The sequence below is a fragment of the Budorcas taxicolor genome, chromosome 3 (genome assembly GCF_023091745.1).
Source record: "Budorcas taxicolor isolate Tak-1 chromosome 3, Takin1.1, whole genome shotgun sequence".
In the NCBI taxonomy this organism is placed as follows: domain Eukaryota; kingdom Metazoa; phylum Chordata; class Mammalia; order Artiodactyla; family Bovidae; genus Budorcas; species Budorcas taxicolor.
The window spans coordinates 8091631-8105781 of NC_068912.1; the positions used below are offsets into that span (position 1 = coordinate 8091631).

General features: G+C 36.0%; 1 protein-coding gene across 1 annotated transcript in view; it reads right to left on the bottom strand.

Moving 5' to 3' along the window:
* ATF6 (activating transcription factor 6) overlaps positions 1 to 14151 on the bottom strand; it is a 239137-nt gene that overhangs the window by 100789 nt on the left and 124197 nt on the right. The gene's annotated exons all lie outside the window — the stretch shown is intronic.

The window sequence follows — 14151 nt, forward strand, 5'->3', positions numbered from 1 at the left end:
TGGTAATATGCCAGAATTCTACCAATCACAGTATTGCTTAGTTCTAAAAAGGAGCTCTTACATAAATGACTGGAGTTGGTTCTTTAGAACAGTAGTTATGCATCACAACGTGTTTGTGCAAAATTAACACATCGGGAGTACTAGAGAGGTACACACACAAGGAATGCGGGTGGTGCTGGCTCTGACTCGTGCTCCTACTGTTTACTTATAGCTTCTTATTAGTATGGGATTTGTTTTATTTGGCAAATATACAAGATTTCACTGACTCAGAGAGGAAGATATAAGAAAATGCCCAAGCATAAAACTTCTACAGCTGAATAATAATCTGTAACTCGGTGCTGTATCAACAGACTCCCCAGGGGCTGGTGCAAGCTGAAACCACTCCAGAATTACAAATTTCATGAGCTGCAGACTTTACTGCTAAAAGTAAAGTAGTGGTTAACTCAAGATTTTATTCTTCCACAGACACTTCCATTTATAAATGCTAAACTCACTAGTTGGGGCTAAATCTTTTGATTAGTATATAAAATATGTATGATGAGTTTCTAATTTCTGTAAATAATTTTCACCAGCAGAAATATTCAAATGTACATTTCAAAAACCAAACCAAAGAATGTATATGCTTCAACCTGAAAAAATGTACTTTTTTTATGTTCATTTAAAATTACTCTGTCCTCTCACTTTGATTTTCCTTCTTAGCCCTTATCACAAACTGAAATTCTATTACATATTTATCTATCTGTTGTTTCCAACGTCTAGAACATAAAATCAAGAGCTTTTTTGTTTTGTTTTGTTTATTGGATTCTTTGCAGTGAGAACAGCTTGGAACATAATGGCTACTCAATAAATATTTTGTTGGATGAATGACAGTAAAGTTGTTTAAATCTGTTGATTTAAATAACTCTTTGAGGATAACTGCATTTGGAAAAACTTTTAAATTATGAAAGTAAGGTAATTATTCAAATAGTCGTAACTTAGTATGAATAAAGTTTTTTGAACAATAAAAGCAATCCTTAAATATCTGAAGAAAAAACGTATTATGACGATCTCTCATATTTATGTTTTCTCTTAAAGACAAAAGAGGCACTACTTGTTTTTGAAAAAATTGGATCTTGGTATTTATCACTTCCATTTACCTTCTTAAAATATATGTTTTTTCCAAGATGAAAAGATTCATATTTTGATAGACGGAAAATATAACTCCTTAGCTTTCTATTTTCAACTTGGGTCAACTACACCAAATTGCAGTAAAGTTAAAAAAAAATACAGATAAAAAAAATTGAATTTGGACTTATTTTGGTTCTAATAAGTACTCTGCTTAAGGAGATACTATGCTTTCCTAAATGTAACCTGAACACAAAGTTGGTAAAATAATCCTAGGAGGATAATAGTTTTCAAAAAATTTAGCAATCATATATGCACAGAAATTAGGTTGATCACTTCTTTTTGTATGGTAAGTAATACATATACTTATTTTACTAAAAAATAAGCAAGATAAACTTCATAGCTAAAAAGCTGACCCCAAAGCCTCAGTCTTAAGTTGTTTCATCAGAATAGACTTGAACTATTTATAATCTGAATTCAAATTATTTTATCATTAATTATTGATCTACTTAATAGCCTATGGTGGACTTCCCTGGTGGTCCAGTGACTAAAACTCTGAGCTCCCAATTCAGGGGGCCCATGTTTGATCCCTAGTCCGGGAACTGATTCCACATGCCGCAACTATGAGTTGGCATGCTGTAACTAAAGACCCTACATGCTGCAACTAAGACCCAGTGCAGCCAAATAAATAAATAGCTATATCTTTTTAAAACCTATGAGCTTCCATTATATATAAAAATGTCAGGTAACAGGTTTCATCTAAAAATGAATAACAGAATTAGAACCTTGCGCAGTAATGTCTATTAATACTAAACCTATGCTGACGTTAACTGTTTCAAAAACTACATATGATTTTATGTGTGCTGTTAAAATTTATAGGAAAACAAGACTAGTTTTAAGCTATAAATATGTAATATTCACTACATCTTTTGGATGACCTATCACATCCATACCAGGCATATGGTTCCTATCTGATATCAGTATGGAAAGGTCAGATTAAAGATGACAGTTTCTTTTCAATTATCAGCTGATGTTACTAAAATCATCAAAATGAAAGTGACACAGTCAATTTGAATAAATCCTAAAAACAGCAGAAAACCTGGTGTCTTCTATTACTTCGTTTTCTGTATGTAATCTAAGTATCTAGTTTCTGCAGGCATCACAGGAAATAAATATTGAAATAGAATTAACTTACGAAATCACTCTGAAATCACTTTTTAAAAGACTACTGTAAGAAATTATAGACAACTGAGGGAGATTCTAGCTATCTTTCTGTTTGGAAGAGCTCTTCCTTTCAAATTATAATTCCCTTTACCCCCAAAAGGGATAAAACGTAGGTCTAAATTATCTAAATAAAGCCTTCAAAAAACCTAATTAGATAATGGATAGTAATATAAAAGTCACTATTGTAAAATCTTGCAGATTTCACACTCTTTCCATTTTGTTAATTTTATGTCTGTTGCTGAATGATAATGGCAAAAAATGAATCTTTATTCATTTTTTGGAGTTGGGGGTGGTACGGGATCATGGATGACTGTGCTACATCTAATGAAAAACAAACTCTCTCCCCTTGTCCTATCCATTTATAGGTTCTTCAAACTGTAGTCACAGGCTTCAAAGGTCAGTCCCCTGATGACAGAGAAACAGACATATACTGAACACCTACTATATGTTAAGTAGTATTCTAGTACCTGATTTTTTATATAAAATTTCTTAGCCTAAAAACAGAGTATTATTAATATTACTGTATTAGAGATACTGAGGCTCTGAAAAGTATTTCCCTGAAATCTTTTGAGTTTGTAAGCAAGAGAACAATGCTGGTTGAAATCCAAATACATTTGACTCTAAAGCCCATGCTACATGATTTCCTACAAAAAAAAAAAGGCTGTCTCAGCACCTCCAAAGTTATTTTCTCTATTATACTAAAAATTATGATGACTCATAGCTGATTGTAAACTTTTTTTCTTATTTCTGAATAAGGCTGCACAGTGGTACAGGATAAACTATCTATACCCTCTGTTATTTTTCTACTCTTTAAGCCAACGCCTAAAATATCTGTAGGTGCATGTGTATGCACATACATACACATATTCACATTCATAATACATGTATTTTTAAAAGAATAATTCTAAGGTCAAATGCTATAGGTATTTTTTTACTAAAAAAAGGGAGAAAAACATAGCAGATTAGACACAAAGTAGTAGACAGTTCTTTTTAAACTTTATTTTTAGCTCCTCTTTCACTTACTTTTCTGTGTATTTCCTAGCACTGAGATCTGTATTGGCACATGTTATGTGTTTATTTCATCTGGTCTCTAGAACCTTGGTTTGGCAATATCTTCTGCTACCCATTATACTTTTGCTATAATTACCTACAGTATATGTTATGTTTCCAAAAGAGTATATAAATAACATTTCATTGGCTAAGTAGAAAGACAGGAAACTTGAGGTTGAAGGAGTTCAATCACAGGATACTGTTTTAAGAAGTTTCACCAAAATGGACAAGAAAGTTTTAAGGATAACAAAAGAAAATAGCCTAGTATAGCTCAGCTGATAAAGAATCTGCCTGCAACACAGGAGACCCGCTGTGATTCCTTGGAAGGGAAGATCCTCTTTAGGAGGGATAGGCTATCCACTCCTGTATTCTTGGGCTTCCCAGGTGGCTCAGAGGGTAAAGAATCCATCTGCAATGTGGTAGAGAATCCGCCCACAATGTGGGAGACCTGGGTTCTATCCCTCGGTCAGGAAGATCCCTTGGAGGAGGGCATGGTAACCCACTCCAATATTCTTGCTTGGAGAATCCCCATGGACAGAGAAGCCTGGCAAACTACAGTCTATAGGGTCGCAAAGAGTTGGACATGACTCAGTGACTAAGCATATACCCTTTTAAGCTTGGCTTTAATTCTTTTATTAAAAGCTATTGGACATGAAGAAAAAGAGTTTTTATTTAATTTAGAAAAGGCAGAGGAACCAGAGATCAAATTGCCAACATCTGCTGGATCATTGAAAAAGCAAGAGAGTTCTAGAAAAACATCTATTTCTGCTTTATTGACTCTGCCAAAGCTTTTGACTGTGTGGATCACAATAAACTATGGAAAATTCTGAAAGAGATGGGAATACCAGACCACCTGACATGCCTCTTGAGAAATCTATATGCAGGTCAGGAAGCAACTGTTAGAACTGGACATGGAACAACAGACTGGTTCCAAAGAGGAAAAGAAGTACGTCAAGGCTGTATATTGTCACCCTGCTTATTTAACCTATATGCAGAGTACATCATGAGAAACGCTAGGCTGGAAGAAGCACAAGCTGGAATCAAGACTGGCGGAAGAAATATCAATAACCTCAGATATGCAGATGACACCACCCTTATGGCAGAAAGTGAAGAGGAACTAAAAAGCTTCTTGATGAAAGTGAAAGTGGAGAGTGGAAAAGTTGGCTTAAAGCTCAACATTCAGAAAACAAAGATCATGGCATCCGGTCCCATCACTTTATGGGAAATAGATGGGGAAACAGTGGAAACAGTGTCAGACTTTATTTTGGGGGGACTCCAAAATCACTGCAGATGGTGACTGCTGCCATGAAATTAAAAGACACTTACTCCTTGGAAGGAAAGTTATGACGAACATAGATAGCATATTCAAAAGCAGAGACATTACTTTTCCAACAAAGGTCCATCTAGTCAAGGCTATGGTTTTTCCTCTGGTCATGTATGGATGTGAGAGTTGGACTGTGAAGAAGGCTGAGCGCCGAACAATTGATGCTTTTGAACTGTGGTGTTGGAGAAGACTCTTGAGAGTCCCTTGGACTGCAAGGAGATCCAACCAGTCCATTCTGAAAGAGATCAGCCCTGGGATTTCTTTGGAAGGAATGATGCTAAAGCTGAAACTCCAGTACTTTGGCCACCTCATGCGAAGAGTTGACTCATTGGAAAAGACTCTGATGCTGGGAGGGATTGGGGGCAGGAGGAGAAGGGGACGACAGAGGATGAGATGGCTGGATGGCATCACTGACTCAATGGACATGAGTCTGAGTGAACTCTGGGAGTTGGTAATGGACAGGGAGGCCTGCTGTGCTGTGATTCATGGGGTCGCAGAGTCGGACATGACTGAGCGACTGAATTGAACTGATAGAGCTTCTCCATCTTTGGCTGCAAAGAATATAATCAATCTGATTTCAGTGTTGACCATCTGGTGATGTCCATGTGTAGAGTCTTTGTGTTGTTGGAAGAGGGTGTTTGCTACGACCAGTGCGTTCTCTTGGCCAAACTCTATTAGCCTTTGCCCTGCTTCATTCCGTATCCCAAGGCCAAATTTGCCTGTTACCCGAGGTGTTTCTTGACTTCCTACTTCTGCATTCCAGTTCCCTATAATGAAAAGGACATCTTTTCTGGGTGTTAGTTCTAACAGGTCTTGTAGGTCTTCACAGAATTGTAGGCAGACACTTTACTGTCTGAGCCACCTGGGAAGTCCTGGCTTTCTTATAATATCTCAAATAAAGCTTCATTCTATGAGGCCAGCCTCACACCAAAACTGAGCACCAAGACACTACAAAAAAAGAAAATTATAGGCCCATACTCTTTGATGAGTTTAGATGCAAAAATTCTCAAGAGAATATTAGCAAAACAAATTAAAAAAAAAAACGTAGAAAAGATCAGACATCATGATAAAGTGGGACTTATTCCAGGGTCACAAGGATGGTTCAACATTTGGAAATCAATGTGTTACACTGCATTAACAAAAGGAAGGATAAAAATCACATGATCATCTCAACAGACATACAAAAAGCATTTGAGAAAATTCAACATCTACTCATGATAAAAATGCTCCCCAAAGTATGTATAGAGGGAATATAACTCAACATAGTAAAGGTTTAAACCCATAACTTAAGGTTATTCTAAGACCAATCATGTAAAGTTTAAGGGCCACTGAAGTATCTTACATGGTAAATTTATAACGCATTGACTCAAGAAGTGCATACAATCAATACCTGAGAGACTAAAACTGCTGTGGATAGTTGACCCCGCTCAGTGCCTGCTGGATGAAAAGTCAATAAAAGAAATTATGGCACTGCTACTTTCTAGTCATATAATAACCCATCAAATTAAAGATTAGCTGCAAATATGAAGACTGAATTAATATTTCTACTGCAGAATTGTTCTGCTCAACAAATGAAAGAAACTACACACTTGATATTTCATTTACACTCATTCAGTATGAGCACCAAATAATCAGCAACAAAAATTTGTTATGAAAATGTCTGGCAACAAACAGAAGCAATGCTAAAATATTCCATGTTGAATATTTTAATATTTTGAATAATGGGTTTGAATCTCATTTGTCCTGGAATGCAAACTAGTACAGCCACTATGGAGAACAGTGTGGAGATTCCTTAAAAAACTGGAAATAGAACTGCCATACGATGCAGCAATCCCACTGAGGAAACCAGAATTGAAAGAGACATGTGTACCCAAATGTTCATCGCAGCACTGCTTACAATAGCCAGGACATAGAAGCAACTCAGATGTCCATCAGCAGATGAATGGATAAGAAAGCTGTGGTACATATACACAATGGAATATTACTCAGCCATTAAAAAGAATACACTTGAATCAGTTCTAATGAGGTGGATGAAACTGCAGCCTATTATACAGAGTGAAGTAAGTCAGAAAGAAAAACACCAATACAATATACTAACACATATATATGGAATTTAGAAAGATGGTAACGATGACCCTATATGCAAGACAGCAAAAGAGACACAGATGTAAAGAACAGGCTTTTGGACTTTGTGGGAGAAGGTGAGGGTGGGATGATTTGAGAGAATAGCATTGAAACATGTATATTATCATATTTGAAATAGATTGCCAGTCCAGGTTCGATGCATGAAACAGGGTGCTCAAGGCTGGTGCACTGGGATGACCCTGAGGGACAGGGGAGGGAGGTAGGTGGGAGGGTCACGATGGGGAACACATGTACATCCATGGCTTATTCATGTCAATGTATGGCAGAAACCACCACAATACTGTAAAGTAATTAGCCTCTAATTAAAATAAATTAATTTTTATAAAAAAGAAAATGCAGAAAAAAATTTCTTTTTTGGCTGTGCCACATGGCTTGTCAGATTTGTTTCCCAACCAGGGATTGAGCCTGGGTCACGGGAGTGAAAGCCCAGAATCCGAACCATTAGGCCACCAGGGAACTCCCTAGCAACTTTTTAATGTAATATCAGTTTTATTTAAAAGGATGTCAGACAGACAAATAGTTATTTTGACTTGGGTATTTGATAGACAAATGAGTTAAACGAAGTTGCCACTTCAAGGAAAACAACTGACAATATTTTGACAGTGATGAAATGAGCCTTCTAGCAAAAAATAGAATTTTGAAAAACTTGCATCTGCTACCATGAACTTAATAGCTTCCTAATATTTAAAGACTCTCTTTCTTTATAAGGGTGTTTATTGGATGCTAAGAGTTAGTACTACTGGGGCTTCCTGGGTGGCTCAGTGGTAAAGAATTCACTGCCAGTGCAGGAGATGCAGGTTTGGTCCCTGGGTCAGGAAGATCCCCTGGAGGAGGAAACGGCAACCCACTCCAGTATCCTTGCCTGGAAAATCCCATGGACAGAAGAAACTGGTGTGTTACAGTCCATGTGGTCGAAAAGAATCAGACACACCTGAGTGACTGAACAACGACAATACTTAAAGACTTCTCTGATGAGACTTGTGGTGGCATTAAACAGCATGATTTTTAAAATATGGTATGATAAAATGTGTCAACATTTGGAAGATCTGTATATTTCAATGAGCCAAATTTTTCCAAATGGCCAATGTGTGACGTTACAAAATCATGCATGGAGAAGAGATCCATTCAAAGGGCAAGGTAAAACCAATGGATTTTAACACATCAAAGTGCTAATAGTTCTTAGATTTGGCTTCTACACTTAAAGTACCCTTGAAGAAACTATCTCTGGTTGAATTTTGGTATGGCATCAAAGAAGAATACCCACAATTATCTGCAAAGGCTTTGAAAATATTTCTTCCATATCCAACTACATTATCTGTCTGAGGTCAGGTTTTCTTCATATATTTCAGCCGAAACGAAATGATTAATGCAGAAGCACATATGAAAATCCAGCTGACTTCTACTAAGCCAGATATTAAAGAGATTCATAAAAATATAAAACCATGGCACTCTTCTCACTAATGTTTCTTTTAAATTTTTTTAGGAAAATATAAAGGACTCCTGAAAGTGAAAAGTTTGAGAACCTCTGATCTATATCAGTCAAGGACCTCCACTTTCTTATCACTCAGTTCAGTCTGAGGCCTGATTTTTCAGGGAAAATAGGAGCCTGAAGATCAGAGTCAAATATATAGGAAATGAGTGGATAAATATTTGATGAGATAAATGTCTGCCTGCAAAATTCTGAGTTGGATGTTTTTTCATTCCAAAGCCAAGGAAAAATTGACTATGTATCATTCTCTTTATACTGCTTGTACCTCCATAAGAATAGATATCCAAACGCTACTAACTCAAAGCACATTTAACAGGAAGAACGCAAGTCTCTTTAAGGAACTTTAACGTAAACACCCCCTCCAAGGCAGATTCATACTCAACAGAATAAAAGTTATTGACTTTCTATTCAATAACAGAATGAGAAGAAAAACAGCTATAAAACTTTAACAGAGGCTTGCTTATTCTGTATGATATATTTTATTTTCAAGATTTACTTCTAGGTGTATTATAATCGGACATAGATGACTATATAAATTATTTAAAATATAGGCTATGGAAGACTTGATTGACAAGTTTTTCTTGAAGCATGTTTTTTCTTTATTGAACAGTTGATTTACAGTATTATATTAGTTTCAAGTGTACAACACAGTCATTTAATATTGTCATAAATTATATTCCATTTAAAATTATTATAAAATATTGGTTATAGTCCCTATGCAGTATAAAATGCACTTAAATTTACTAATTTTCAAAGACTGATTTCTAGATTTACCATGAGACCTACAAGGCCCCGATAAAAGTAATCAAGAAGCTGGTCTATCACAAATTGTTTCTCACATTATGGTGATGTTATAAACTAATTTAGAATCCATGCATCAAACTAATGGATTTGATATCCAGTTTGTTCATTCATTCAATATTTACTGAATACCTGCTCTATGCCTGATACTAGGCTGGATACTATGGATAGCATGCTAACTAAGACGGAGATGGTTCTTGCCCTCAGGTGCTTAAGGCCTGACAAGGGAATCAGACATTAAGCCAACAGTTGCATAATTATTTAGTTAGACGTACACCACACTCTGGTCTCAGCTAATCATCTATCCTGCTGGTTTCCACTGTGATTCTATACTAGGAACTGGAAAACTCCTCAAAGCCCAACCATAACAGACTCTCTACAGATTAGCATCAATGTCTTGAAATAAATACTACAAGCTTCCCTGGTGGCTCAGTGGGTAAGCGTCTGCCTCCAATGCGGGAGACCTAGGTTCGATCCCTGGGTTGGGAAGATCCCCTGGAGAAAGAAATGGCACCCCACTCCAGTACTCTTGCCTGGAAAATCCCATGGACTGAGAAGCCCGGTAAGCTACAGTCCATGGGGTCGCAAAGAGTCGGGCACGACTACGCGACTTCAATTCATTCATTCATTCATCAAAACCTTAGGATCTTTCAAGAAAAACCAACTACATGTCAGTGTTCAGATTTGTTGATGGTGTCAAAGTTAAACAAATCATAGTCCAAAATGAAGAAATCACCACATATGGGGGAGGGAAGGACAGCATTTCAGACCTTACTCCTGAGTCAGATTGTGAATCAACAACTTTTCCTAACTATAATAACTGCTTCCTTCATAATTAAGTTTTATGACATCATCATAAAGCTAGCATCAAATTCTGTTTAAGCATAAAATGATTTAACAGTCTACTTTGCTAGTTTTCCAACTTTTTGAGGAAAAACTTGAAGACCATCTATGTATTAGTTAAATTAGAAATAGTTCTATCTCCTTTAAATTTTAAAAACATTTTACCATTATTAAAAACCAGCTCCCTGTTTAAGATTTAGAAGACTTTTGATGTCTCAAGGAATACTTCAAATATGATTTTATTTTGTAGAAATCTGGTTTTAATTCCACTTTTCCTTTTATTTTTTGTAGTCCTACTGCAAATCAAAAATTTTTCTTTAACTTCCTCCATGTTCTGAGTTAAATAGAAACACATTAATACAGATGAGGAACAAACACTGACATGTTTATTTTCCTTTAAAACATCTGTCAAAAATAAAATATGCACTCCATTCTTATATTTATATGTATATAAATTAACCATAACAGTCTCTCTGTGACTATTCTAGGAGATAGTGAAAGACAGAGGAGCCTGGCGTGCTGTAGTCCGTGGGGCCACAAAGAGTCGGACATGACTTAGCAATTGAACAACAACAAATCTCTCTTTACTTGATATCCCTCCTATCCTTAAACATACACATGTGCACACATGCGCGTGCACACACACACACACACATACACAAACACACACCTTAGTTCTCTTCCCTGTACCTGTATCCAGGCTATTTCTCCTTCCTTTTAGTGCCAAGTTTACCAAGCCCACCATTTTATTTCCTTCACAATCTCCCTCAGCCTCTAATCTGGATTCCATCCTGATTACTCTACCATAACTATACTCTTCAAGTCACCAATTATTTCCATGTTTATACAGGCCAAATGGGCTGTCCTCATCTCATTCTCAGTGAGTTCTGCAACACCCAATACTGCTGACCATCTCCTTTCTGAATTCTTCTTCCTTAATCTCCATATTTTAAAATGGATTTCCCCCCTTCATCTGTAGTACTGTTCCAATCCTTCTTCTATATCGCTAATCATTTCCCCTGTATTTCCCTGGCAGCTCTGTTTCTCCTACAATATTACTCTTCAGAGCATGGGTTCTGCTTTTCCACAGGGCTTTATCTTTGGTCTTGTTCTTTAGAAAATGAACCAGAAGCATTCAAACTATGTTTTGAACAGATGAATCAGTGGAATTAAAATCTTGAATTAAAATCCAAGCTGAATATTCTGAAAGATAAGGCACTTGGACTTAAAAGTTCTAGAAAGGCAATATTAGGAAGTGGCTGGAAACACAGATTCTGGAATCAGACTCCGTAAATTAAATGTTGGTTCAGTCACCTCCAAACTATGTCACACTGGACAAATCAATCAACCTCTCTGTGCCTCAGGCTCCTCATCTGCAAAGTGAAAATAATAATTGTACCTACCTCAGGATTAAAGACTGGCATATTATAAGCACTATAAAACCATTATTAGATAAATTATAAGGTCACTAGCAATTAGAAAATCAAACTCATTAACTTATGGGTCTATCTTGTAATTTGACATTTTGTTTTTGTTATGGTTGTTTTTCAAAACCTTTAAAATGTTCAAACTCCAACAGACTGAGTCACTCTAGTAACTTTAAAGAGTTTTTAACACAATACTATAGATCTTTAAAAGAACAGTGTTGACACACAGAAACACAAATACCTACACACACAAATAGAAGACTACAGATTTCAGATTTCTAGAGTTAGAAGGAAAATGCAAACCTACTCTAACTTAATCATTTTACAGATCAGGAAACTGAAATGAGGAGAGATGAGTGATTTGTCCAAAATCAAATAGTAAGCGGCAGAATTGGGGTTAGAATGCAAGTCACTAAAGGCTGCATCTATGAGTTATTTAAAAAACATCTTCCCTCACATATTCATGATGTGAAGAAATATTTTTTCTTAAAATGCAGTTTTGCTTTCAGGAAATGTTTTCTTACTCCATTATGAAAAATTTGAAGTTTGATGAGAAGGAAACTATCCAAACTTTATCAATTATCAAATCCCACCTGAAGAATAGGGGCAACTTTAGAAGTCATTCTATTCTACAGCTAAAAATCTATCCACGTCAAAGTAGACTATATATTTTAAAATTTTTTCCACAGTTACTCAAATAATAAAAGTAATTTTAAACATTCACTGAGAAAAATTTCCTTATTTGTTTCTGGAAACCTCATCTCTAGTAATCTTTTGAACAATAGGACATAAAAAATAAGGCAAAAAGGCACAAATAAATAGCAGTTTGAGACCTAACATTTATTTAGGACTTGCTTTACATTGTCTGCAGTGCATTGCAACAGACTTCGTAAAAAGACCAGAGGAATAACTTTATTCCTGCCCAGAGAAAGCTTGCAATCTATAAAAAGAGCTTAAACAAATGCATGTGAAAAAACATCATAAAATAAAGATTACTAAATATAACACATGAATAACAAAAAGTTGGAAAATTATCCTGACTCAGATGGACTTGCCCATCATCCTGAAAATTTTGAAGACTTGAAATCATGAGTTATAAGTTCTTTGTGTTCATGACTATTCTACTTACAAGTCTAGTTATAGAGACCATTGAACAGTCATTTTTCAAACATAAAACAAGTTATATTACAGTTTATAACTGAAAAGTCCAAATAACAGAAACTTTTTTAATGTTAGCTAGGAATCTGTTACAGAGCCAAGGAACAAATGACTAAATCCCCTAAAACCATACAACACTAACTCATATTTAACAAGGAGCTTGAGATCAAAAGTTTCTCATCTCAAGAATCTGACATGCCATATACAGAATCCATTATAAAATGCATTTACACAGACACAAAACCCACTCTTCTCTATGAGAAGTTCTAGAGTACCAATCATTAAAATATTGTCTATTTTGGCTAAAGTACTTCCTTTTCAAGACACAGCAAAGATTTTTTTTTTTCCCTCAACTGTTTTAAAAAGAAACCAGAAACTCTCAAAGTCTACTTATTCTATTCCCTAGGTTTCAAATCTGAAGTGATACTGTAATCTTTCAGACCATTAAGTTATTTTTTACTATTATGAAAGTGTAACCTAATAAAGCACTTAAGCTACAGTCAGGTAATTAACACACAAAATATTTTAATTGTTATATAATAACTCTAGCAAAACTGGCCAGCAGATTTGGCAAAAAAAACATACTTGGCTTTGGAGGAACAGAGTAATTTTGCTACTTAAATATTCTGCATATATATCTAAAATGCAGCACCAGAATGTAAAGAAATAAAAAAATCATTGTATTAACTTAGAACACCTCAATTATTGCTATTTCTACTGCATACCATTTTTTCTGTCCTTAGACAAGCTACTTAACCTCTCTGTGCCTCAATATTTCCATGTGTAAAGTAAAACTAGGAATACTTTATTATATGCATGGAACTAAGATTATATATGTGAAATGAGTCTGTAAAGTATAATCAGTTCACTTCAGTTCGGTCACTCAGTCCTGTCCGACTCTTTGCGACCCCATGGACTGCAGCATGCCAGGTCTCCCTGGGCATCACCAACTCCCGGATTTACTCAAATTCAGTCCAATGAGTCAGTGATGTCATCCAATTACCTTATCCTCTGGCGTCCCTTTCTCCTTGTGCCTTGAATCTTCACCAGCATCAGGGTCTTTTCAAATGAGTCAGTTCTTCACATCAGGTGGCCAAAGTACTGGAGTTTCAGCTTTAGCATCAGTCCTTCCAATGAATATTCAGGACCGATTTCCTTTAGGATGGACTGGCTGGTTCTCCTTGCAGTCCAAGGGACTCTCAAGAGTCTTCTCTAACACCACAGTTCAAAAGCATCAATTCTTCGGTGTTCAGCTTTCTTTATAGCCCAACTCTCAAATCCACACATGACTGCTGGAAAAACCATAGCTTTGACTACACAGACCTTTGTTGGCAAAGTAATGTCTGCTTTTTAATATGTTGTTGAGGTTGGTCACAACTTTTCTTCCAAGGAGTAAGCATCTTTTAATTTCATGGCTGCAATCACCATCTGCAGTGATTTTGGAATCCTAAAAAATAAAGTCTGTCACTGTTTCCAGTGTTTCCCCATCTATTTGCCATGAAGTGATGGGAAAAGATGTCATAATCTTAGTTTTCTGAATGTTTAGCTTTAAGCCAACTTTTTCACTCTCCTCCTTCACTTTCATC